At 47.3% G+C, this 25,871-nt stretch overlaps 1 protein-coding gene across 4 annotated transcripts in view; it reads left to right on the forward strand.

The window, feature by feature from the left end:
* The first annotated feature begins 2,940 nt into the window (after positions 1-2,940).
* LUZP1 (leucine zipper protein 1) overlaps positions 2,941-25,871 on the forward strand; it is an 80,717-nt gene continuing 57,786 nt past the window's right edge. The window contains exon 1 of one of the 4 annotated variants that reach the window (XM_075908906.2): positions 2,941-3,302. The gene's annotated coding sequence lies outside the window, so the exon portion shown is untranslated. Of the gene's footprint in view, positions 3,303-3,575; positions 4,321-25,871 lie in introns of those variants that run through there. The other 3 variants (XM_075908907.2, XM_075908904.2, XM_075908905.2) reach the window with 3 other exon arrangements.

Genomic DNA, 25,871 nt, shown 5'->3' on the forward strand with positions numbered 1-25,871 from the left:
CCCCTCCAGGGTCCCTAGGGTTGGCCGCTGTCGGCAGACAGGCTACTGGGCTAGATGGACCTTTGGTCTGACCCAGGACGGCCATTGTAAGCTCAGGGCTCAGGGTCGGGGGTCTCACTGGACCCCCTTGATTCTCTTGCACACCTGCTTCTGAGTGGCCAGGCTGGCAGCTCTCCTGCCCTAGACGGCCACTTTCCTGTGCCTAGTGCGGAGATCGTGGACAAGGTCCACGATGTCTGCACTAGCCTAGGCGGGTGCCCGCCTCTTGCGTTCCTGGGCAAGCTCCCGGGAGCTGCCAGCCTGGTCCCGGGAAGAGGGGGAGGGCTGGGGGTCATCAGGTGGGTGACTCGATCCGTGCCAGGTGCAGGGTCTGCTGGCTGGGTGCTGGCAGGCTTGCACCTGGCATGGGCACCGTAGCCAGCCCGTGCCCCTTTAAGGGGTCTGGGGCCGGGAGGTGGGCAATAGAGTTTCCCTGGTGTTGGCCAGAGTGGCCACCAGGGAAACCTGGGGAGGGCTAGCCTCCCACTAGTTCGAATTAAGGGGCTACACACCCCTTAATTCGAACTAGCTAGTTCGAACTAGGCTTAATCCTTGTAAAATGAGGTTTTCCTAGTTCGAACTAAGCGCTCCGATAGTTCGAATTAAATTCGAACTAACGGAGCGCTAGTGTAGCGCCTATGACACTTTGTAGTGTAGACATACCCTTTGTTTATATTACATTTGAAGTTAGAGATACTTGTGCAGAGTCTGTATCCCATTGCTGTCCCTTAGCACAGTGCAGGTGGCACAAAGGAAGCAAAGACCAACTGCCAATCCCTAGCTAAGGATACCAAGTGAACTGAGGGAGTGCCTGGAGCATGACACGCTTTGGCAACCTGCAACTGGTAAAAGGTTCCTTGTGGACCAGAGCCAGCTGGTGCAAGTTAGAGCAGGTCCATGCTGTCTACTCTGGCCTGCACTGAAGGCCAAGCAGATAATCAGGATGGTACAACCTCCTCCCTGATTCTCCATGCCATCTGTAGTGGGCCCAAGCACTCCAGCCTCGTCACCCCCATTCAATTGGTTAACCAGTTAAACTTCAAGAGGAAACAAAGGGAGGATATGATAGAGGTCTATAAAATCATGACTGCTGTGGAAAAAGAGAATAAGGAAAAGCTATTTACTTGTTCCCATAACATAAGAACTAGGGGTCACCAAATGGAATTTATAGGTAGCAGGTTAAAAAAAGGAAGTTTTTCTTTGCCCAGCGCACAGTCAACTTGCCAGAAGATGTTGTGAAGACCAGGACTTTAAGGGCATGTCTAGACTACAGGCTTTTGTCGACAGAGGCTTTGTTGACAGATACTGGGTAGGAATGGTATCCCTAGCCTCTGTTTGTCAGAGACTGGAAATGGATATCAGGAGAGCTATCACTTGATGATTCCCTGTTCGGTTCACTCTCTCTGGGGCATCTGGCATCGGCCACTATCGGAAGACAGGACACGTGGGTTAGATGGACTTTTGGTCTGACCTAGTGTGGCTGTTCTTATGTTCCTATGTTTAAGTGGTTAACTAATTAAACAGGATTTTACATCCCTAGTAGGGAATGAGGCAGAGCACTCTGTGTGCATCCTTAAAGATAATTAAATAGGCAACTTCTTAGAGGGAAAATACCATTGATTGCAGCTATGTGCATGTGGATTCACTAAGGGAAAGTTATGTCTGACCAACCTAATTGCATGCTGTGATGGTATAACTGGTTCTGTGGCTATGCGGAAAGCAGTGGACATGATACACCTTAACTTTAGCAAAGCTTTTGATAACATCTCCAACAGTATTCTTGCCAGCAAGTTAAAGAAGTCTGGTTTGGAGAAATGGTCTATAAGGTGGATAGAAAGCTGGCTAGATTGTTGGGCTCAACAGGTAGTGATCAATGTCTAGTTGACAGCTGGTATTAAGTGGAGTGCCCAGGGGTTGGTTTTGTTCAATTTGATTAATTGATCTGGATGAAGGGGGTGGATAGAACCCTCAGAAAGGTCACAGATGACACTAAGGGTGTGTCTAAACTACATGTGCCGGTCGACGAAGGCTTCCTTGTCGACAGTGGCGCGTCCAGATTGCCCCGATCTGCCGACAAACAGCTGATCATGCTGGTCGGCGGAGCGCGGCAGCCATTTAAATTTAAATGAAGCTGTGATTATTTAAATCGCGGCTTCATTTCCCTCTGCCGATCAGCCTAATCTACATGGCTCCATCGATGGACACACCCTAAGATGGGAAAGAGGTAGATATGCTGCAGGGATAGGGTCCAGAGTGACCGAGATAAATTGGAGGACTGGGTCAAAAGAAATCTGATGAGGTTGAGTCCTGCAGTGAGGATGGAAGAATCCCAAACACTGCTACAGCCTGGGGATGGACTGGCTAAGTAGCAGTTCTGCAGACAAGGACCTACAGATTACAGTGGATGAGAAGCTGGATATGAGTCAAGTATGCCCTTGTAGTCAAAAAGGCTAACAGCATATTGAGCTGCATTAGTAGGAGCATTGCCAGCAGATCTAGCCATTTATTTGGCAATGGGGAGGCCACATCTGGAGTATGGTGTCCAATTCTGGGCCCCTCATTACAGAAAGGATGTGGACAAATTGGAGGGAGTCCAACAGAAGACAATGAAAATGATTAGGCGGTTGGAGCAAATGACTTATGAGGAGAGGCTGAGGGAACTGGGCTTAGTGAGTCTACAAAAGCGAAGAATGAGGAAGGGATTTGATAGCAGCCTTCAACTCCCTGCAGGGAGGGTCCAAGGGGATGGAGGGAGGCTGTTCTCAGTGGTAACAGATGACAGAGGAGGAGCAGTGGGCTCAAGTTGCAGTGGGGTTGGATAATAGGAAACACGTTTTCCCTAGGAGGGCGGGGAAGCGCTGGGCTGGGCTCCCTGGAGACTCCATCCCTGGAGGTTTTCAGGCCCTGGGAAGCCGGACTAGCTACTGCCTGGCCTCTCTGCCAGCCGGCCAGGGGACGTTTAGCCACCCAGGCACTGCCCACACGCTGGCATCAGGCCCAGCTCGGCAGCTTCCCACGGGCCCCGCTCTGTCCTCGCCCTGCTCCCCGGGAGCGACGCGCTGGCCACGGCAGGGGCCTGGGACTCAGCGCGGCTCGCAGCTGCCCTGAACCAGGGGCCCGCCCCCGGCTCGCTGACGTCAGGCCCGCCCGGGCCGGGCCCGCCTCTCATTGTCAGGAGCCCGCCCCGAGCCCGCCGCGCTGCAAGGCGGAGGCGCCGCGCTCCGGGAGGAGCCCCCGGCGGAGGCTCCGTCTGCGAGACTCGGGCAAGTTCCCGGCGGGCCGGGGCGCTTTGTTCGCGGGGCCCCGCAGGGCGGTGCAGCTCCTGCCGGGCTGGGCGGCAGCTTCCCGCCGCGCTCGGGCCCAGGCCCGCGAGCCGGGGCTGGGCCAGGGCAGCTTGGGGCAGGCGAGCCCCGCCAGGCTCGCTCCGGGTCCCCCAGCGCCGTGTCTTGGCGGGGATGGTATCCCGGGGCTCGCTCCAGTGCGGCCAGGAGGCGCTTTGCGCGCTGCGGGGAGGGGTGGGCGCGGGCTCCCTGCGGCAGGACGAGCCGGGGGATGCGGGTTTGCTCAGGTCACTCCCAGGAATTTTCCAAGTTTCTAAAACGAAACCGTTTTCCTGCTCGGGGAGACGCGGCCGGCGGCGGCCTCCCGGCCAAGCTGTAGGAGTTTCAGCCTCCCGGAGCCGGGCAGTTTGCAGGGGTCTCAGTCCGCTTTCCTTGCGCGGTTCCCACCGCTTTGTTGGCCAAAGGGCAGCTCTGTTCCCCTAGAGCAGTTGTGAGCATCGCACTTTGTCCCGGGAGAGCTGAGCAGAGCCCTGTTTGACAGGGATTGTGGGGCTGACTCGTGTCTGCTTTTCAAGACTTTCAGCAATTTCTGTAGAATTCAATAAATCTTTTGGTAACCAGCAAAATGCTAATACAATACGAAGTTCATAGCAGGGATTCTGTGCTTCTAATACTCAGGGGGTTGGATTATATTGTTTCTGGTGTTTCTCGTTGGTTTAATCCAGTTTTATTGGGGGCCCTGCGACCCCAAGCATGGGCACCCTGTGTTGTTATCCCTGCTTAGTACCTTTCCAAATAGCTCTCTATTTATCTGAATTCCCCCTTCCCACTCCCATTCACCCTTCACTTAGTAATACCTCAATAATGCAACCTTAATGTCATCAATTTCAGACTAATGTTTTATTTTTATTTCAGCTTTTCTGATTTTCCAGAGTTGAGGTTCACTTTGAAAATTCTTGAGGAATTTGTCTCATCTTCCCCAATCCTAAAATCTTGGGAAGTATGTGATTTTAATCCTGGAAAACTGATAACATTTCTTCCTTCTTTCTGTTCCCATTTATAATTTTTCCTGAAATATTGCCTTTATGGTTTCCAAGTGGTAACTGCTGGTATTTGTGTTTAATGTTTGTGGCGCTATGGCAGAGGGGATATTTCTCCACAATGGTAACACACTGTAATTGCAAACTTGCATTTTTCTAATGCCAAATTTGAAACATCTAAACCAGTTAAGCCAGTTTAAAGACATCCAGATCAACCAATAAGTACATTAGAACTAGGCTTGGAAGGATTAGATTTTAATCAGCAAATGACAAGAGTAGTTAATTTCTCTTTGCTTACCAAACCACTGAAAAAATTGATAACTGAAATGTACATACATATCAGAGGGGTAGCCGTGTTAGTCTGAATCTGCAAAAGCGACGAGGAGTCCTGTGGCACCTTATAGACTATCTGAAGTGTAGGAGCATAAGCTTTCGTGGGCAAAGACCCACTTCGTCAGATGCATGTAGTGGAAATTTCCAAACACTTCAATCTTCCTGGACACACAATTGCAGATCTAAAAGTAGCCATCCTGCAGCAAAAAAACTTCAGGACCAGACTTCAAAGAGAAACTGCTGAGCTACAGTTCATCTTTAAGTTTGACACTATCAACTCTGGATTAAACAAAGACTGTGAATGGCTTGCTAACTACAAAAGCAGCTTCTATTCTCTTGGAATTCACACCTCCAGATCAGCTGCTAGAAGTGGGCCTCATCCTCCTTGATTGGATCCACCTGGTCATCTCCAGCCTGATCCTGGCCTGCATATTTATTCCTGCCTCTGGAAATTTCCACTACATGCATCTGACGAAGTGGGTCTTTGCCCACGAAAGCTTATGCTCCTACACTTCAGTTAGTCTATAAGGTGCCACAGGACTCCTCGTCGCTTGTACATACATATGATTTTAAAAAATCATTTTGGTGGGTGTACACGAATATGAAGAACTGTTTGTTAGATATTGAGCATGCTTAAATTGATACATTCAGTCATTATGAACTATTCTGCAGTACTGAAGTTGTCAGGACACCAAAGCCCAGGAAAGGTGTATGTTTCTGAGCCAGACCTGTGTGCTTATTTTGACATTATACAGTTTGCAGTGATCATCTGCAATGAGAGAAGGGTAACAGCAGTTCTCCTACTTGTACAATCACAAGGCTGGAAGGGACCTTGAGAGGCTCTGCACTCATGGCAGGACTAAGAACTATCTAGACCATCTCTGACAGAAGTCTGTCTAACCTGCTCTTAAAAATCTCTAATGATGGTGATTCTACAATCTCACTAGGCAATTTATTCCAATGTTTATCCAGCCTGACAGGAAGTTTTTCCTAATGTCCAACGTAAACCTCCCTTGCTGCAATTTAAGTCCATTGCTTCTTGTCCTATCTTCAGAGGTGGAGAATAATTTTTCTCCCTCCTCTTTGTAACAACCTTTGATGTACATGAAAACTCTTACCATGTCCTCTCTGTCTTCTCTTTTCCAGACTAAACAAACTCTTCCCTCATAACTCATCTTTTCTAGACCTTTAATCGTGTTTGTTGCTCTTCTCTGGACCTTCTCCAATTTGTTCACATCTTTCCTGTGGTGCCCAGAACTGGACACAGGATTCCAGTTGAGGCTTAATCAGCAATGAGTAGTGGAAGAATGACTTCTCATGTCTTGCTTATGATCCTCCTGTTGATACATTCCGGAATGTCTGCTTTTTTGCAAGTGTTACACTGTTGACTCATATAGCTTGAGGTCCATTATGACCCCCAGAATCTTTTCTGCAGTGCTCCTTCCTAAGTACTCATGGAAGTCGTCATTTCCTATGTTGTATGTGTACACTTCATTCTTCCTTCCTAAATGGAATACTTTGCTTTTTTTTCTTATTGCATGTCATCCTATTTTCTTCGGATCAATTCTCCAGTTTGTCCAGATCAAGCGGGCTGGCTGAGGAGGGCAGCCAGAATCCCCACTGGTAGTAGTGGAACCAGCAGTGTCCACTGGGAATCCGAGAACACACTGCGGCAGCAGGGCTGCAGCAGTCAAGTAATCCCCTCTCTCCCTCCCCTCCCTGGGAATCCTGGGAGACCCTGGGGCAGTGGGTGGGCAGCAGGGCAAGAAGCTGTGCTGGGCCAGTGTTAGGGGGGCCAGCAGCAGGGCAGGGAACCCCAAGGAGAGGAGCCCGGGAGAGGGGCAATCAGCAGGGGAGCACTGACTTCTCCTGGTCCAGCAAATTCCCTCATTTGGGACAGCTCAGGTCCCGAGGGTGCTGGACCAGGGAGGTCCTACCTGTATTTGCATCCCCTCCGAGTTTGGTATCATGTGTAAACTTTATAAATGTGTTCTCTATGCCATCATCAAAATCCCTGATTAAGATATTGAATGGAATTGGACCCAGGACTGTTTCCTGCAGGACCTCATTTGTAATGCCTTTCCAGCATGACTGTGAAACATTGATAACTACTTTCTGGGAACCGTTTTCCAACCAGTTTTGCACCTACCTTATAGTAACTCCATCTAGGTTGCATTTCTCTAGTTTCTGTATGAGAAGGTCATGGGAGACAGTCTCAACAGCTTTAATAAAGTCAAGATGTGCCATGTCTATTGCTCCCCGCCCCCCTCCCCCAATCCAGAAGGCTTCTTATGCTGTCAAAAACCACTATCAGGTTGGCTTGACATGATTTGTTCGTGACAAGTCTATGCTGACCGTCACTTTTCACCTTATTATCGTATAGATGTTTACAAATGGATTCCTTAATTATTTGCTCCATTCTCTTTCCTGGTGCAGAAGTTAAGATGACTGGTCTGTAACTCCTTGAGTTGACATTATTTCCCTTTTTATAGATTAGTACTATATTTTCTCCTTTTTAGTCTTCTGGAATTTCTCCTGTTATCCTTGACTTTTCAAGTCATGGATGACCGGAAAATATCTCAGATCTTACTGGTCATCTTTGAGTATTCTAGGATGCCCTGGTGATTTGAAGACATCTAATATTTCTAAGTAATTTTTAACTTGTTCTTTACATATTTTAGCCTCTGATCCTCTCTCTCTCTTTCACTGGCATTCACTATGTGGGGCATCTAACCACATCCATCCTTCTTGGTGAAAACCAAAATGAAGTCATTAAGCACCTCTACCTTTCCCCATTTTCTGTTGTTGTAATTGAGTAATGGGCCTACTCTTTCTTTGGTCATCTAGCTTCTAATGACTTGTAGACGTTCTCTTGTAACCCTTTATGCAATATGCAAATGAACACACTTGGGTTAAAAATGGCCCTCAGCCACTCAAAGCATTTTGGACCAATGAAGGATATTACCTTACCCAGCTTGTCTGTCATGTATCCTGAGACCAGCACAGCTACAATGACACAGCAGACATATTTGACACCATGTTAATGAACATGTTTTAGGTATCACATCTTTGAACACAGTGTATGTTTTTTCCACTGTAAGCAAGCCCTTTTGATAGTGTAAGTTCACATCTTTTCACTTAGAACTGCAGTTAGTAAGGAAATTTGCATTTGGTATTTATTACATAATCTCCTCAAAACGTGATGATAGCATAATTGAACCTGGTCACTAAATGGGGAAAATATACTGAAACTTTAATCTCTTGTTAAAAGCAAATAATCTTGGCTAGAAAATATTTGATTTTAAAACCATTTCTTCTTCTATTAATTATGAGTATTAGTAAGTGTTGTGTGTTTCCATCTTCCAGGAGGCATGGCTTTTCCCACATCTTCACTGTGCTGCATTTTATTTCCTTTGTTGATAATAAACTTAATTCAAAATGATTTTTCCATAGTTTGGTGACTTTAGTTATTATTCATGTTGTTGGATTGACATTTTTAAATTCAGCCATTTCACTTACTCTCACTTTAACTTTTGTCCATGTCTCTGTTAGGTTCTGACTACTGCTTTTTGACTTTGCAACAGTAAACTTACAAAAGCCATTGGCGTGTGCCTAGGAGGAGACTGGGAATCTGGGCTCCAACTAGAGCTTATAGCCACTCCTTCCATTGGGTGAAAAAGAATTCCATCTCTGCTGGCTAAAGTTAGGTACGTTGATAAGTGGCCTGGTTCCCAAAAGTGCTGAGCACCTGCAGCTCCTATGAAAGTCCAGGGCATTTGTGGTACTTAGCACCTTTGAAAATCAGGCCACTTATTTAAGTGTTTAAATATGAATTTAGGGGCCTAACTTTAGCCACTCAAATTTGGCAATTTTGGCCTTCCCTTTGGCCTTTTCTACACTGCGATTTCAGTCACTGCAGCACCTGCACCTGTGCAAACCCCAGATGTAGACAGATACGCCGCTAGGAATGATAGTTTGTACTGATTTTCCTTAGCTCTCCTTGGAAATCACCCTCAGCGATCCCTAGATTGGAGGATGATCTCTTTCACCAATTTGCATATGGGCCCTGAGATGACTTAGGCAGAGCGCCTACAGTGGGTGGCGTCCTCTCCTTGTGAGTCAAATGCCTGTTGGGAGAGAGGTTCCCGCTTCCCCTTTCCTTGTCTCTCTTTTCAGCTTCGAGGGCAAGGCGCTTCTTGAAGCAGGCCACACTGCCTGCTGGAGGATGTGGCACCATTGAGCTCGTTAGTGGCTTGCTCGTCCCTGCTTATGACATCCTCATCAGTTTTCTTGCAATACTCTTTCAGTGTGTCTTTGTAGCATTTCCTCAGCATCATGGGATCTTTGAACAAAGGTGAGCTGAGAGCAGGGAACTTGTTTTGGTGGGAGTCTGGTATCTGTACACAGTGTCCAGCCCAGCAGAATTGGCGCATGAGGATTATTGTCTCCGGAGTTCCTCTCTGGTGTTAGTGCAGCAATCTTCCCACTTCATGTGAAGGATCTTCCAGAGGCATTGTTGGCGCCACCTCTCCAGACTCTAGAGGTGCTGTTGATGGGTCATAAAGGATGGAAATAAGGCAAGATGCACTGATGCAAGGGACAGCTTTGCTTGTCTGCACTAGAGATTTGCTCTAATTCAGACATACCCCAATGTAGACAAGGCCTCTGTTTCTCCATCTGTAAAAGGGAGCTAATTTACCTGCTTCCTATGTTGTGAAGTTGCTTTAACTTTTGTGAAGTGGTACTATAATAATGGGATGAAAATAGAATCATTTGATGAGGACATTTATCTTTTTAGTTAATATATCCAACTACAGGCAGTCCCCGACTTATGTCGGATCCGCACTTACGAACAGGGCTTTCTCGCCCCGGAGGTCGAGGTGGCGGATTGCTACCTGCGAGCTCCGGGGCAAGAGAGCCCCGTTCGTAAGCTGCTCCAGTGCCCCTGGTCTGCTGGAGACCACAGGCACCGGGACTGAAGCGGCAGCCGCGTCAGGTCCCGCGCCTCTGAGACTTTGCCAGAGCAAAGCCTCAGAGGCGCGGCACCCCGCTGCCGCTGCGGCTCTGCTCCCTGTGTCCCTGGTCTGCTGGGGGGGAGGGGCGCAGCTAGTGTGCTCCCCCCCCAGCAGACCAGGCTTTTGTTTTGGACCCTGGGGCAGAGCAGCTGGGGCGCTGCCGATTGGTCCTGCAGCGCCGCTCTGGGCACTACTGGACCAACCCGGCAGCACCCCAGCTGCTCTGCCCCAGGTCCTGATTCAGCCGCTGCTGGTCAGTTTCAGCAGCGGCTGAATCAGGACGCCTGGGGCAGAGCAGATGGGGTGCTGCTGGGTTGGTCCAGTAGTGCCGAGGAGGGGTGCTACTGGAGCAACCCAGCAGCACCCCAGCTGCTCTGCCCCAGGTGTCCCCAAGTCAGCTTCTGCTGAAACTGACCAGCGTTGACTACAGGAAGCCCGAGGCAGAGCTCTGCCCCGGGCTTCCTGGAATCAGCTGCTGATCAGTTTCAGCAGCAGCTGACTTGGGGACGCCTGGGGTTCTTAAGTTGATTCTGTATGTAAGTCAGAACTGGCGGTCAGTTTCAGCAGCGGCTGACGCCAGTTCCAACTTACATACAGATTCAACTTAAGAACAAACCTACAGTCCCTATCGTGTACGTAACCCGGGGACTGCCTGTACTAACTAGCTCCTCACCCAATCTGTAAAGCAGAGAGACATTTCAGTTGTACTCATTGCACAGTGGGCATGTAAGAACTGCTAGTTCTGTTCATTGGAGTATTTGGCTAACTCACCAGGGTGTACTTGGTCTCTGAAGGTTCATTCTGTTGTTGTACAAAGAATCATCCTAAGGCAGAACTTGGAGCAGATACTTATTGAGTTAAGAAGGCCAGCGCCACCCCAGAGCCAGGCTGCCAAAGTGTAGATCTGTCAAATGTAAGAAAATATCCACCAATAGGAATGTGTTTATTTAAGATAAGCTAGACAGATGTGCAGCTGGTGTAAAGTGGCATATTTATCTCAGTCTCAGTAGAGCTACAGCGAGTTATATTTGAGCCTCTGGCCCTAAGTGTGTAATGTTGGCTTCATTGCCCTGATGCAATATTTAGTTTACTACTTATGCTGTTACAGCTTTAGACACTCTTCTATGTGGCCAAGCTTTCTGTCTTTCTGAATAGCATACCCTTCGTATTCTCTGACTCTTCTATACTAAAACTTTTCACTATAATGTAGCATTAACATAGCCGTTTGCATATTGTTAAAAAGGGGGAAACACCCCCCCCTCAAAACGAAACTTCTCAGAGAGAAAAGAAGGAAATGCATATGGTCAGTTTGTGCCAAATCAACCTGGGTGTTGGATTCATTTAATAGCTCTGAGCACTAGTACCCGCCACTTGTCCACTGCAAAAGGCTGTGCCAGTATCACACCACACTTCACAATTGCTCCGAGACACGCAAGTCTTGTTAGCCAACTTTGGTAGCTGGGAACACTGAAGCAAGTAAAATAACTTCCAAGGCCACAGGAAGGGTCTGTTAGTGCTAGGGTTAGAATTCAGGAGTTCCAGTTACTAGATCATGCTCCAGATTTGTGTAGGGTCAGCTCAGCATAAACACTTAGCTTCCACAGGGATGTATGTGGTAACAGAATATTAATGATCCAGCTGCATGTTGGCAAATTGGCATCTGCCAATACAGATTGCAGCAGCATTAATATTTGCCCTGTACATTTTTGCTTACCTGTTTGTGCCACCCTATAGCTTTCCTTGTGACTTTGAACATCACATTACACTCTTGCTAGATTGGTGCACCTGCCAAGCATAGTTCTGCTTTTGCACAACTCTTAACTCCATGGGGCAGAAGCCCCCTTTCTTGCTGAGTTCTCTGCATATAGATCCCAGGGCCCTGCAGGCAAGCAAAGAGGGAGCAATGCGGCAGGGCTTACATCCCCTTCTTTCATGTTTCTTGGGACTGACTGTAAGGTATGGTCCTTTTGCCCCTTCCAGCCATGTTGGGAACAGTTTGGGCTTTAGTCCTTTCAGTCTTTCATCCACGTACCAACTCATGCATCCAGACAGCTGTAACTGTGAACTTACTTAGCTGATGGTTTTCAGAGTTGTCATTTTTTTTAAGGTCAGAAAAGACCGTATGGTCTTCTGTGGCTAGGCTCTGCATAACACAAGCTGGAAAATCTCACTTGATATCAAATTGCCTATCAACAAGCCTTCACTGAGAGATTTTAAATTTGAACCCTTTTTTTGTTATGTGAACAACTTTTTTAATTGGAGAAGTTATTGTTTTGGGTTTTGTCATGATTGCTTAGGTCAGAAATGGCTGGACAGATTTTGTTCAAACTGCCTTAGCGGCTGCTTTTGGATTGGACCCAAAACTTCAGTGAATAAGGAGTATTTCTGAGCAAGAATGAGCACCTATGGTTAGAATGACAGGCTCCTCTCAACTTTACTGTATATTCAGTACCAATACTCCTGCCACCTAGGCACTTTGTTCAGTGTTTTCTTGTGTAACTTGGTCTTTTTAAATGGCTTCTAAATATGTATTAAATATTAGGTTCTCTGTTAGTGGAGGGCATGGTATGATTGCTTATTATAGCATGTGGCCCATCTGTGACTTCTAGTAGCAAATATTTCCAGTGGTCAGTGATGGGACACTTTATGGGGAGGGCTCTGAACTACTACAGAGAAATCTTTTCTGGGTGTCTGGCTTCTGGGCATTGTCAATGTATACATAGTCTAACAGTTCACCATATTTGGGGTTGGGTAGGAATTTACCCTTCCCCCCACTCCACCCCCGGTCACATTGGATTTTTTTTTTGTCTTCCTCAGTAGCATGGGTCATGGGTCTCTTGCTGATTTGAACTAAAGTCAGTGGTGGATTCTCTGTAACTTGAAGTTTTTAAAAATCATAATTTGAAGACTTCAGTATCTCTGCCAGAGGTTCTTGGTCTGTAACAGCAATGTGTGGGTGAGGTTGTGGCCCATGATGTGCAGGAGGTCAGATTAGATGATCATGATGGTCCCTTCTGGCATTCTTAATATCTATGAATCTAGATAAAAACGCATTTCCCTACATAGGTTGGTGAGCGAAGTTTAAATGCAGGTAGCTTTGTAGTAGAGCGATGAACATAATTTCTTTTTTGAATTAAATGTTTCATTTTATGTAACACAAGTTTTTTTTTATTAATCTGAACAATTCAAAATGACTAAAATTTGCTTAACAATATCTACCAAGGGCTCATCAGAGTGGAAGTAGCTGCTTTAGCATTTTTTTCAGCTCTGTCATATTCTGCTGCATTCAGCAGTACACCTTAGAATTCCGAGTAACAGATTTTGCTGCAGTGCTGCATGCTTTTGACATGCTGCAACTGGACCTGTCCTGCTTTGTTTTCACATTAACATTTAATGGTGTAAATTGCTTTCATGCATATAGCCTGAGCCCTATAACAAAGAAGTAGTAAGTAGTTTCCCTGTCTGGATATGTTGAAAAACATACCACACAGTTTCCAAAGCCAAGAAGATACCGCAGAGACTAAAAGCCTGAGCAGATCATCTGATTCCATTGCAGCACTTTTAGCTGGCTTGTGTCGTGAGGTCCCTGTGCCTCACGTGGGAGTAGAATGGGTTACCTTAAAGGGAAGTACAATGAGACTTCTTCAAGAACCTGTTGGTACAGGTGATACCTTCGTGAAACATACCAGAGGAGAAAGGAGATTCCTGAACAAGAATTTGGAGCAGAACTGAAAAATCATTAATTCCCTGTGTCTTGTGAATCATTTGGAAATGTCTGTTTCGAAGTGGAAGAAAATCTCTCCCCTTCTTTGAAACTAAACAAAGTAAATTTAGCATGAATATAAAAAATTTAAACATGCAGCAGATATGGACTCCTAATGCAAAGATCCCCACAGCAAAGTTAATACAGGGTATCTGTACGTTGCATTTTGCAGAACAGTTCATGCTATGAAATGCAGAGAATGCCTTGGCCTTGATGCATGTGGGAGATTTAATGTTTCTGTTGGAAGTTTGTCTTTAAAAATCTTGGCTCGTATGTATTTAAAGTCTCAGCTTTAATACTGTCTTCATGAAGCTTGTGTGCTGGGCAGGCGGTGCCAACATGAGGTTCAGTGTAGAGCATCTTCCTTCTGTGGGGAAAAACTCTTGACACAGAAGGAGAGAAATCCTCAAGCCAAATCAGCACTGGTGTGGACAATCCACAAAAGGGGCCCAAAGGGGAGGGATGAAAGTTGTCTGTCTGTCAGGGGTATGGGATTTGCTGTCCCATGGAGAGGATGAGGGCTATGGCTGTCTTAACCCAGGGATGCTCAGTCTCTTCATGGCATGGAGAGCAAATTTGTCCCACGCCCCCCCTTAAACTATGGGTGTGTCTAGACTACAGAGTTTTGTCGACAAAAGTGGACTTTTGTTGACAAAACTATACCTGTGTCTACACTACCGCTGAGTTCTGTCGACATAACGTCGACAGAACTCAGCAGTTTTGTCGACGCTGGTAAACCTCATTTTATGAGGCATAACACCTTCTGTCGACAGAGTTTCTGTCAACAGAAGGTGTTATTGAATGGAAACTGTCCTTTGCGTCTACACTACCATGTCAACAAAGCAGCTTGCTTTGTCGACAGAACTCAATGTAGTCTAGACGCTCTTTGTCGACAGAAGTTTTGTTGACAGTATCTGTTGACAAAACTTCTGTTGACGGAAGCCTGTAGTCTAGACATACCCTATGTGTCTAACAGAGATGCGGGGCTACCCAGCAGATCCTGGGACATTCACTCCAGAGATCTGGCCTTCTCAGCTGCTTGCCACCCTGGCCAGTGCTTCCCCTGCCCACCAATGCCCTTGGGAATCCCACTGAAAAGAAGTGCCACAGACTGTAAAGTGCCACTGGCACAGAGTGCCACTGTCCTGACCTGTGGAGAGACAACACAACATGTTTATCCTAGTAGTGTCAAAGGACCAACCAAAAATGGGGCCACATTGTGCTAGAATCTGTACAAATGCCCTGCCTTTTCCCCACGATGTCTCTGTGGGTCACACACAGGAAAGTAAGCACTATGTGCACAGAGATCTTGGGTACAGCCTGCAAACTCTGCCGGAAGAAATAAGAACCTTCTACCATCCCCTGTTGTGGACGAAATGAAGAGCCCACCTTTTGTCTTCCCCACAGGAGCTCCTTTGCTTTCCGGGATTGATTAAAAGCTGTTAAAACCCTTTCACCTGCCTCTCTCTGGTTAGGAAGGGCAAGAGAGAGCAGAGAGGCATGCACAGTCACACGAATCTAAAGCATGTAGGTGCCTACATCACATTTTCCAAAAAGACTATATTAATGGGACAAGATGCCTAAATGGCTCCTGGGCCAATGGCTTTCATGGCTCCTAAGGCCAAATTCTTAAAAGATATAGGTGCCGAACTCCCACTGAAATTGAAGCCTCCTTTAAATATAGGAATTAAGCACCTGAGTCACCTCTCTGCTTCTGAAAATGTTGAGGTAGGTAGGCTGATACTGCATATCTGAGGTGATTGTTGAAAGACACTAGGGAGTTAGAGGATAAGAAATTAGACACGAGCGTGATTCAGGATATCAGTAAAATAATGTGTGCGCAGCTTTGGCCTGTAAGGAGCAAGGGATAAATAACTTCTCTCATGTGAGATGAGTCTGCAGCTGCAGTGTGGCATTCACTTCTGAGCCCCTCATTACCAAAAATGTATAGACTAATTAGAAGGAGTTTAAGGAAAAACAACAAAGATGATTAAGAGCTGGCCCAGGAGGAAAGGCTCCCAGATAAATGAAATATACCCAGATTGAATAACTGACACCTGAGCAAGATGGAGCCCATGAAATCCATTCTGTTTTATTTGGGATATTCCTGCCCGGTCAGGTCCTCCATCCACTAAAATGTGCAGCCCTAAATTTTCTCTCACTGCTAGAGCTGGCAGTGGGGAAACCTAATTATTTTACCACTGAGAAAAGTTAGGCTAAAGATCTGGGTTTCCCATTCTTTTCCCCTCTGTGGGCAGAAGCAGAGAGGTGGGGTAGGGGGAGGAGATGGTCTGGTCCAACCATAGCATAGTGAAGTCAGTATTTCCTGCCTGTGTGAGATGCTCTTCAGACAGTCCAAGAGGAAAAGGCCAAGTAAAAGGAACTGCCATGCCTGGAAAAGCACTGTAGCAGTAGACCCTCACAAGCTGTTATGGTTTGCTCTAGGGATGTTAAGATGCATGTATTTGTGTAAATGTGTATCCACTGCCACTTTAAAGCCAGCTCCCCGTGAGCACTGGCTCCCATTTAGCCCCCCCCCCCACACTCCCCTGTGCTGCCTCTGTATAGAGGTGGGCATAGGCAGTCCAGTCCGCTCAGACTTAAGCCTGCGCTTAGAGGCTTCCACCTCACCCTCTGCGCTGCTGCCACTTTATCAGAGGCAGCAGTATGTGTGTGTGAGAGTGGCAGGCGGCTCTGCAGGAGCTGGCATGTGCTGTGAACTGGCTCTTGCTGTTGTTGACATAGAGGCAGCAATGGGAGAAGGGGGTGTGTGTGGGTGTGGGTGTATTCATTTACATGATTAATCAGTAAGCCTGGGCTTATGTTTTTCCTCAGGAAACCTAGTCTGCCTTCCTGCTCCCTGACTGCAAGTAGGCTCTGGCTTCCTGACATCTAGTTGCCACTTTCCATACAATAGTGGAAAACCCATTTTAAAGCGCCTCTTGTGAGGCTGCTGTTGCCATCTGCCAGCAAACTAAGCACTTGGCAGGAGCAAAATCCCATGGCAGAAATGCTGAATTCTGTGTTATCTTGGAAAAATACTGGTTCAGAAATCAGAGTCCATGGGTCATTGAGTAAGATGAATGGAGCAATTTGCACTTCTCAAAGCTCCTGTTTCAGGCTCTCTGTAGACTCAGGCAGACAACATGGTAGGGGCTTACCCTTGGTTTTTGTTCTCTCCACAGCCATAAGCAAAAGAAATGTGTGTTTTAATATATAAGATCATATTCTGGAACACGGTTTTGCATCAAGAGGTGAATTCTGAGGCACGTTAATGGTGTCAAATGACAAGTGGTAGCATTGTACTTCTAAGAAATATACCTGTATCTCCTGGAGTCACGTTCTTGTGTAATTGTGTAATTTATTTTTTCTTAAAAAAACAACACTCCTTAGGAAATTAAAAGCAAAAGTACCTAGCTTATATCCTCAAAAGTGCTTTAACCATTTGAGCCTAAAGGTTTGTCTATACTAGCACTGTTGTCAATAAAACTTGTCATTCGGGGTGTGGAATAAATTCACTGATGGACGCACCAGTGTGGACAGCGCTTTTTCAGTGCAAGACCCTGTACTGTCAACATAGGCACTCATTAGAGGTGATTTAATGATGCCAGCTTGAGAGCGCTCCCCTGTTTGTATAAGCAGCTACAAGGGAGACCTTAGGGCAGCACAAGATCTGAAGTCTGGACCTGACCTCACTGGATGTCAGTTGCCAAGGTCAAACCAATTCTGGAGCCTTCCATTGTTTCCTAAGAGCAGTTGAGGTGACATAAGGAAGTCCAAGGAACATGTGCTGCGGGGGGCTAAGGGACAGAGTCCTGAGAGCATGTGCATAGATCTCTTGCTCAGTGCTACTTGCTATGACTTACCAAGCCAGTTTTCATTTACCTGCATGAATTGTGGGGAAAGAGCAGATTTGCTGTCCCCGTAGTTCAGGGGTCAGCGACCTGCTGCTCTGGAACCTCTTGAGGCTCTTTTGCTGCCCCTTTGCGGGCTGCTAAAAGTTCGGTAACTGTCTCCCAGCTAGATCCTGTTCGTTGCCCCCCTTCCCACACCCCAACTCACTGCCCCAGTTCAGAATCTCCTCCTGCTCCCAAACTCCCTCCCAGAGCCCGTAGCCCTTACTTCTGCCTGCACCCCAACACTCTGTCCCAGCCTGGGCCCATGCACAACACCCCCTCCTGCACTGGCCTGGAGTTCCTTCCTGCAGCATACAACTTTAAACATAATTTAACATAAAGGTAATAAGCAATTAACTACGACAGGGACTGGGTCACTGTGTAATGTCTTGGAGATGACAATGTACAGTCAAACTGTAATGTAATGATGCCGGAGGGAGAGTTAATAGGCACAGGACGTTCCATTACCTATTTTGTTTAAGTTGGAATTTGTTTGCCATCTGCAGTGTACAAGTAGCTTTGCCTGTGGTGAGACTCTCAAAATATTTTGGTGAAAGATTAAAAACAAACCAAAAAAGGGTCCTCTTTGGAAGGTGGCTGACACCTGACCTAGTTCAAATGATGACACTGTGAAATCCCAGGGGTCATTGAGCTGGTGTGTGGCAGAGGTGTGAGTCAGTGGCTCATGTAAGTGGGTGTGGTATCTGCCATTTCTGTTTAACTGCAAGGCAGGGTTTCCTGATTCGCTAATCATGCCTCATCTTGCCCGTCTCCTCAGTTCAGTTGTCACACTCGCTCCTCCTGAGCCAGCTCTTTTCCTGGTGCAGCCAGCACTTGTTCAGTGCTGGACATGGGCTGCAGAGATTGGAGTTGGTTATCGTGGAACCCCCAGGAGCCTCAGAGCTATTGGCAGGGTCTTGACAGGGTCCTGCTTTAACACAAAACTCTAGAATAAAGATTTCTTGAGATACAGCAGGAGTAAGTTAAAGCACCTGGTGCAAACATGCAGGGAACCTTCGTGATGTGATCAATAGTCAAGTTTTATCTGCAGCAGCTGAACAATGGCATCCGGGCAGTGGCATCCTGCAGGGCCATGTTAAGATGAACTGCCCAAAGCTTTGTGCCAGAAGAGTGTCAAATGGCTGACACTTTCCGTCCAGTCTTTTGGTACCAGCAATGCTGACCCCTGGCCTGCCTCTGTCGAGTGCCCAAGCACCGCTGCCTGTGAGTGCTCTGCCTGCCTCTGGAATGCTGTTCTCTTGCAGCACCTGAGCCTCAGTTGTCTCGTGCCCAGCAGGGCTCTTGCAAAATGAAGTGACTGTATTTCTGTAGTTCTGCAGGCTTGCGTGGTGCTAGCAGCCATAGAAAGACACAAGCCTGGCCCAAATTGCTCCAAGTCCAAACTGAAATGAAGACTGTCACCTGCTTCTGCACAGCTGGTGTCAGCAGTGGATTTAGCTTCCATTTCCAGCAACGGCAGCCTTTCCATTGATTTCACTGGGCCTCTGTTTAGCTGCATACACTGACCCTGCAAGCACAGATTGAGTCAGGCTATGCTCAGCACCACTCAGAAAACCCCAGTTAGTCTCCTGGGAGCAGATCCCTGCCCTGGTTTGCTGAAATGCTGAGGTACCCTGTGTGGCTGGGTCTACACCCAGAGCTACGCACGTGCAGATGAACCAGCGCTGAGCCCTTCTTAGTACTGAATGGTGTTTCTGGCATAGGACAGGCAGGGTATGGTGGGCTGGGGGGGGAGATAGTGACGTACAAAGAAGGGGTTGTGCCCATTGCAGGGGGCCTTTTTCTATGGAGCGCATGGGGCAGAAGTCGGTTGCTTCTTTGGGTTTGCGGTTATCGCTTGTTTCTGTGTTTGAAAGATGTCATTTGCCTTTCAGTAGTGGATTAACAATTATGAGTTCTAAAGGTCACTGCAAAAGAAGAATTAAAATTGTGTTTATGGCCCTTTTATGGCAGGTAAAGTCCCATAAAACCTTGTGGCAGTTCTGGTTTGTGGAAGTTTTGTCTCCTTGATTTTTACCTTGGCAGAATCAAGAATAGCATGTCTAGTCCAGCCACATCATATCAAGTCTTTTCTGGGTTTGTGAGAGGACTCGATGGGAGTCTCAGAGACATGGCCAGCAAACTCTCTCAGCCTTTATGTGAAGTGGTGATGTTGAATTTTAACAGATGTATTTTCTCCAAAGCGCATACAAACATTGGCATTAAATCTGTATAAAAGAAATGGAAAATAATTTTTAGTCTGACTTTTTAAAAACTTTCTTCCCATCTCAATTTGTTTCTTTTCCTGAGGATAGTCATTAACCAGCAATGGCCCATCAAGCCTTGCAACAAAACAAGAGCTGGATTTCTAATGTCACTGAGAGGCTTACCAAGCTGATCAAACCTTCAGATCGCTACCCCTTCCTGCTTCTCCATGTGGGAACTAATGATATGGCCAAGAATGACCTTGAGCGGGTTACTGCAGATTACGTAGCGCTGGGAAGAAGGATCCAAGAATTAGGAGTGCAAGTGGTGTTCTCGTCCATCCTCCCTGTTGAAGGGAAAGGACTGGGTGGGGATCGTCGAATTGAGGACGTCAATGCGTGGTTGCACAGGTGGTGTCGCAGAGAGGGCTTTGGTTTCTTCGACCATGGGACTCTGTTCCGGGCACAAGGATTGTTAGGAAGAGATGGGATCCACCTAACGAAGAGAGGAAGGAGCATCTTCGCGGGCAGGTTTGCGAACCTAGTGAGGAGGGCTTTAAACTAGGTTTGTTGGGGGACGGTGACCAAAACCCTGAGGGGAGTGGGAAAGTCGGATACTGGGAAGAAATGCAGAGAGGAAGGAGCGAGAAAGGAGGACCCCTGTTTTGAATGGAGAAGATAGGGCAATCAACTGGCTACTTGAAGTGTTTGTACACTAATGCGAGAAGCTTGGGCAACGAACAGGAAGAACTGGAGGCCCTGGCCCAGTCCAAGAAATATGATTTAATTGGGATAAGAGACTTGGTGGGATGACTCGCATGACTGGAGTGCTGTCATGGAAGGGTATAGACTGTTCAGGAAGAACAGGCAGGGGAGAAAAGGAGAAGGAGTTGCACTATATGTAAGAGAGCACTACGAGTGCTCTGAACTCCAGTATAAAGAGGGAGAAAAACCTGTTGAGAGTCTATGGGTTAAGTTTAAAGGAGCAAACAACAGCAGTGATGTTGTGGTTGGTGTCTGCTACAGGCCATCGAATCAGGTGGATGAGGTAGATGAGGGTTTCTTCGGACAACTGAGCGAAGCTTCCAGATCGCAGGCCCTGGTTCTCGTGGGGGACTTTAATCACCCTGACATCTGTTGGGACACCACTACGGCAGTACACAGGCAATTCAGGAAGTTTTTGGAGAATGTTGGGGATAACTTCTTGACACAAGTGCTGAAGGATCTGACCAGAGGCCGTGCACAGCTTGACCTTCTGCTCACAAACAGGGAGGAACTAATAGGGGAAGTGGAGGTGAGTGACACCCTGGGAAGCAGTGATCATGAGATGGTAGATTTCAGGATCCTAACCAAAGGAAGAAAAGAGAGTAGTAAAATACACACCTTGGACTTCAGAAAAGCAGATTTTGACTCCCTCAGAGATCTGATGGGCAGAATCCCCTGGGATGTTAACATGAAGGGGAAAGGAGTCCAGGACAGCTGGCAGTATTTTAAAGAAGCCTTATTGAAGGCACAGAAAGAAACCATCCCGACGTGTAGCAAGAGAGGCAAACATGGTAGGAGACCGGATTGGCTTACAGGGGAAATCCTTGGTGAACTTAAGCACAAAAAGGAAGCTTATAAAAAGTGGAAACTTGGACAAATGACCAGGGAGGAGTTTAAAGGTATAGCTCGAGAATACCGGAGGGTTATCAGGAAGGCGAAAGCGCAAATGGAATTGCGACTGGCTAAGGATGTGAAGGATAACAAGAAAGGTTTCTACAGGCATGTTAACAAGAAGAAGGTGATCAGAGAGGGTGTGCGGCCCCTACTGGATGAAGGAGGTAACCTAGTGACAGAGGATGTGGGGAAAGCTGAAGTACTCAATGCTTTCTTTGCCTCTGTATTCACGGACAAGGTCGGCTCCTGGACTTCTGCGCTAAGTGACGCAAGATGGGATGAAGATGGATAGCCCGTGGTGGGTAAAGAACAGGTTAGGAACTATTTAGAAAAGCTAAACGTACACAAATCCATGGGTCCGGACTTAATGCATCCCAGAGTACTAAGGGAGTTGGCAAATGTCATTGAGGAGCCTTTGGCTATTATCTTTGAAAAGTCGTGGAGAAATCCTGGATAATTGGAAAAAGGCAAATGCAGTGCCCATCTTCAAAAAAGGGAAGAAGGACAATCCAGGGAACTATAGGCCGGTCAGTCTTACCTCCGTTCCTGGAAAAATCATAAAAGGGATCCTTAAGGAATCCATTTTGAGGCACTTGGATGAGAGGAAAGTGATTAGGAATAGTCAGCATGGATTCACAAAGGGAAAGTCATGCCTGACCAATCTGATTAGCTTCTATGATGAGGTAACTGGCTCGGTGGACATGGGAAAGTCAGTGGATATTATATACGTTGACTTTAGCAAGGCTTTTGATACGGTCTCCCACAATATTCTTGCCAGCAAGTAAGGGAATGTGGATTGGATAAATGGACGGTAAGATAGATAGAAAGCTGGCTAGAAGGCTGGGCCCAGCGGGTAGTGATCAACGGCTCGATGTCAGGTTGGCGGTCGGTTTCTAGTGGAGTGCCCCAAGGTTCGGTTCTAGGACCGGTTTTGTTCAATATCTTTATTAATGACCTGGATGAGGGGATGGATTGCACCCTCAGCAAGTTTGCGGATGACACTAAGTTAGGGGGAGAGGTAGATACGCTCGAGGGCAGAGATAGGGTCCAGAGTGACTTAGACAAATTGGAGGATTGGGCCACAAGAAATCTGATGAGGTTCAACAAAGACAAGTGTAGAGTCCTGCACTTGGGACGGAAGAATCCCAAGCATAGTTACAAGCTGGGGACCAACCAGTTAAGTAGTAGTTCTGCAGAAAAGGACCTGGGGGTTACAGTGGATGAGAAGCTGGATATGAATCAACAGGGGGCCCTTGTAGCCAAGAAGGCTAATGGCATATTAGGTTGCAGTAAGAGGAGCATTGCCAGCAGATCCAGAGATGTTGTTATTCCGCGTTATTTGGCTTTGGTGAGACCACATCTGGAGTATTGTGTCCAGTTCTGGGTCCCCCACTACAAAAAGGATGTGGACGCATTGGAGAGGGTCCAGTGGAGGGCAACCAAAATGATTAGGGGGCTGGAGCATATGACTTATGAGGAGACCCTGAGGGAGTTGGGTCTGTTTAGTCTGCAGAAGCGAAGAGCGAGTGGGGATTTGACAGCAGCCTTCAACTTCCTGATGGGAGGTTCCAAAGAGGATGGAGAGAGGCTGTTCTCAGTGGTGACAGAGGGCAGAACAAGGAGCAATGGTCTCAAGTTGTGGTGGGTGAGGTCCAGGTTGGATATTAGGAAAAACTATTTCACTAGGAGGGTGGTGAAGCACTAGAATGGGTAACCTAGGGAAGTAGTGGAGTCTCCATCCCTAGAGGTGTTTAAATCTCGGCTTGACAAAGCCCTGGCTGGGTTGATTTAGTTGGAATTGGTCCTGCCTAGAGCAGGGGGCTGGACTTGATGACCGTCTGAGGTCTCTTCTAATTCTATGGTTCTATGATTCTAAAAACACTTCAAAATCCTTTCGGGCCTAATTTTTGTGTGATGAGAAGCATAAGGTATTGAGCCACACTGTTTGGAATGCACTGGAGGGGTATGAAGTCAGAACAGGAGGGATACAGTAATGAAACAAGGAACAGATAAAGAGTTGGCCATCCTATGTGCTTGACTTGCATTTGGTTAAAAAGTGGTGCATCACTGCTTGGACATGCTTAAAACAGGTTGGGAAAATTTGCTCTAGGCTCTTCAGCTTGCGGGGAGGGGAAGCAGTCGTCCAAACAGAAACGGATCATGTGTTGTTATAATTCCCTCTGTCATTCAAAAGCCACGGAGGAAGGGTGGGGTCCTAGGCGTAATTGGTAAACAATATTTTTAGGCATCACACAAGTTAAGTAACAGGGCACCTGCTTAGAGAGAGTGGCAGACAGACTTTTATAATGTGGCAATAACTTAATAGTCCTTTCCCAGGCTCTGAGTTCAGAGCTGTGAAGTCAGGTTTGTGGGAGTGTCTCTCTGCATGGCCAGGCGTAATGGTCTTTCTTTGCTGGGTTGCAGAGTAGAGATGTGAAAAAGCAGTTAATTGTGTAACCGTGTGACTGCTGAAAAATCTCGGGTTATATTACCGAGTCTGCAGCGCAGCCGGCTTCCCACAAGCGGAGCTGGCTGGGCCCCACTCCTGGGGAGCTAGCTGCGCTTTGGGCTCTGCAGCATAAGCTTTATACTGTAGCTGGCTCCTCAGGAACAGGGCTGGGAGCCAGTGCGTAACGGTAACCGATAAGCCCGAGCTTCAACAGTTATACTATTATCCCTACTGCGGAGTTCGCTCCATTTCACCAGTGTCTTGAAAATGTCCCTTGGCAATGACGCATCTGCCCTTGTGACTCTCGCACGTATTCTTCAGGACCTGGCTCAGGAGAGGAACGGACCAGTCCATTCCAGAAGCTCAGCACGCTTTGGAAAGGGCCAGGAGTAGCACTTGTGCTTCTCTCCTGGAACCTGGTGGGAAATGGGGATCTCAGCATTGCCCTGTCCCTGTACACGTGCAGTGGCTTTGATCTGGTGCTGGCGGATCTCACCAGCGAGTAGGGTCCTGGTAGCTCAGAGAAATGTTCTGAGCTGCTCTGGCTGCAATTGGCCACATTCCAGTATAATGAGTGCCACCTGTTTCTCAGGCACCTCCCTTTACCTGGGTGTGTATCTGGCACTGTTCATTTTGTCTTCATGGCTAGCTGATCCCATCAGGTTTGTCATTTCCCTAAATAGCTGTCAGGATTGTTTTTTGTGTTCATCCTGTAGCAGCCCTATCTGAGTCACAATGGCACTGCAACAGTAAGAACGTAAGAACTGCCACACTGGGCCAAACCATTGGTCCGTCTAGCTTAGCATCCTGCCTTGGACCAGATTTTTATCCTCTGCTTAGGTCCAAATCAAGAATTGCTTCTCGCCTGGATCTGGATCTAGCTGCTCTAGGAGACAGTTAATGGTGGCTAGAGACTTTCATCTTTGCATCCCATCGTGAGGTGATGTGGTTCCAGTCAGCATGGGGAGAGTTGAAACCTGTTGTTATTGGGTTTTCTGTTTTTTGTAGCTTCTCACATCTCCCTGAGCATTTCAGAGGTTAGTATAGTTCATTCCGTCTCCTGGGCTTCTCTTAGAATCATAGAACTGGAAGAGACCTCAGAAGGTCAAGTCCAGCCCTCTGATCTAGGCAGGACCAATTCCAACTAAATCAACCCGGCCAGGGCTTTGTCAAGCCGAGACTTAAACACCTCCAGGGATGGAGACTCCACTACTTCCCTAGGTAACCCATTCCAGTGCTTCCCCACCCTCCTAGTGAAATAGTTTTTCCTAATATCCAACCTGGACCTCTCCCACCACAACTTGAGACCATTGCTCCTTATTCTACCATCTGTCACTACTGAGAACAGCCTCTCTCCATCCTCTTTGGAACCTCCCTTCAGGAAGTTGAAGGCTGCTCTCAAATCCCCCCTCGCTCTTCGCTTCTGCAGACTAAACAGTCCCAACTCCCTCAGCCTCTCCTCGTAGGTCATATGCTCCAGCCCCCTAATCATTTTGGTTGCCCTCCACTGGATCCTCTCCACTGCGTCCACATCCTTTTTGTAGTGGGGGGCCCAGAACTGGACACAGTACTCCAGATGTGGCCTCACCAAAGCCGAATAAAGGGGAATGATGACATCTCTGGATCTGCTGGCAATGCTCCTCTTCATGCAATAGTTCCTGCCTCTCTGTGGCAGGTAGATTCACAACCATTCCGTTGGACTCCGGTAAAGACACAGGAACAGAAAGCAGCATAGGCCGAGCTCCAGGCCACCCTTCCCAGCCCCTGCACAGTTTCAGAGAACTGATGGTATTAGATATATCATTTGAATGGTCCTCATTCAATGCCCAGGCAAACCCTGTCCCTGCCAATCTGTCCTCCTGACTCCAGATGTGCCCTGTGTAAGCTGGAGCATTGCTACCATGATAGATTCCTACATTCCCAGGCCGGGATGGACGTTTGATCATCTGCTGTGGCCCACTGTACAACTCAGGCTGAGACCTGCCCAATGTAATTCTTACAGCACAGTTTCTCAAAAAATCTCTCCTCTTGATGTAAGAGTTGTGAGCGAGTGAATGAATCACAGGAATGTGCAGGCTGCCAGACCCTGAGGGAACTAGGAATTAGAAATGTCAGCTACCCCGCAAGGGTGGGCAACGACAAAGCACCTACATTTATCACAGTTAAATGTCGGGGATTATTTTTTATTTCCA

This window comes from Pelodiscus sinensis, chromosome 26, assembly GCF_052426305.1.
Source record: "Pelodiscus sinensis isolate ZL-2025 chromosome 26, ASM5242630v1, whole genome shotgun sequence".
Classification (NCBI taxonomy): Eukaryota; Metazoa; Chordata; order Testudines; family Trionychidae; genus Pelodiscus; species Pelodiscus sinensis.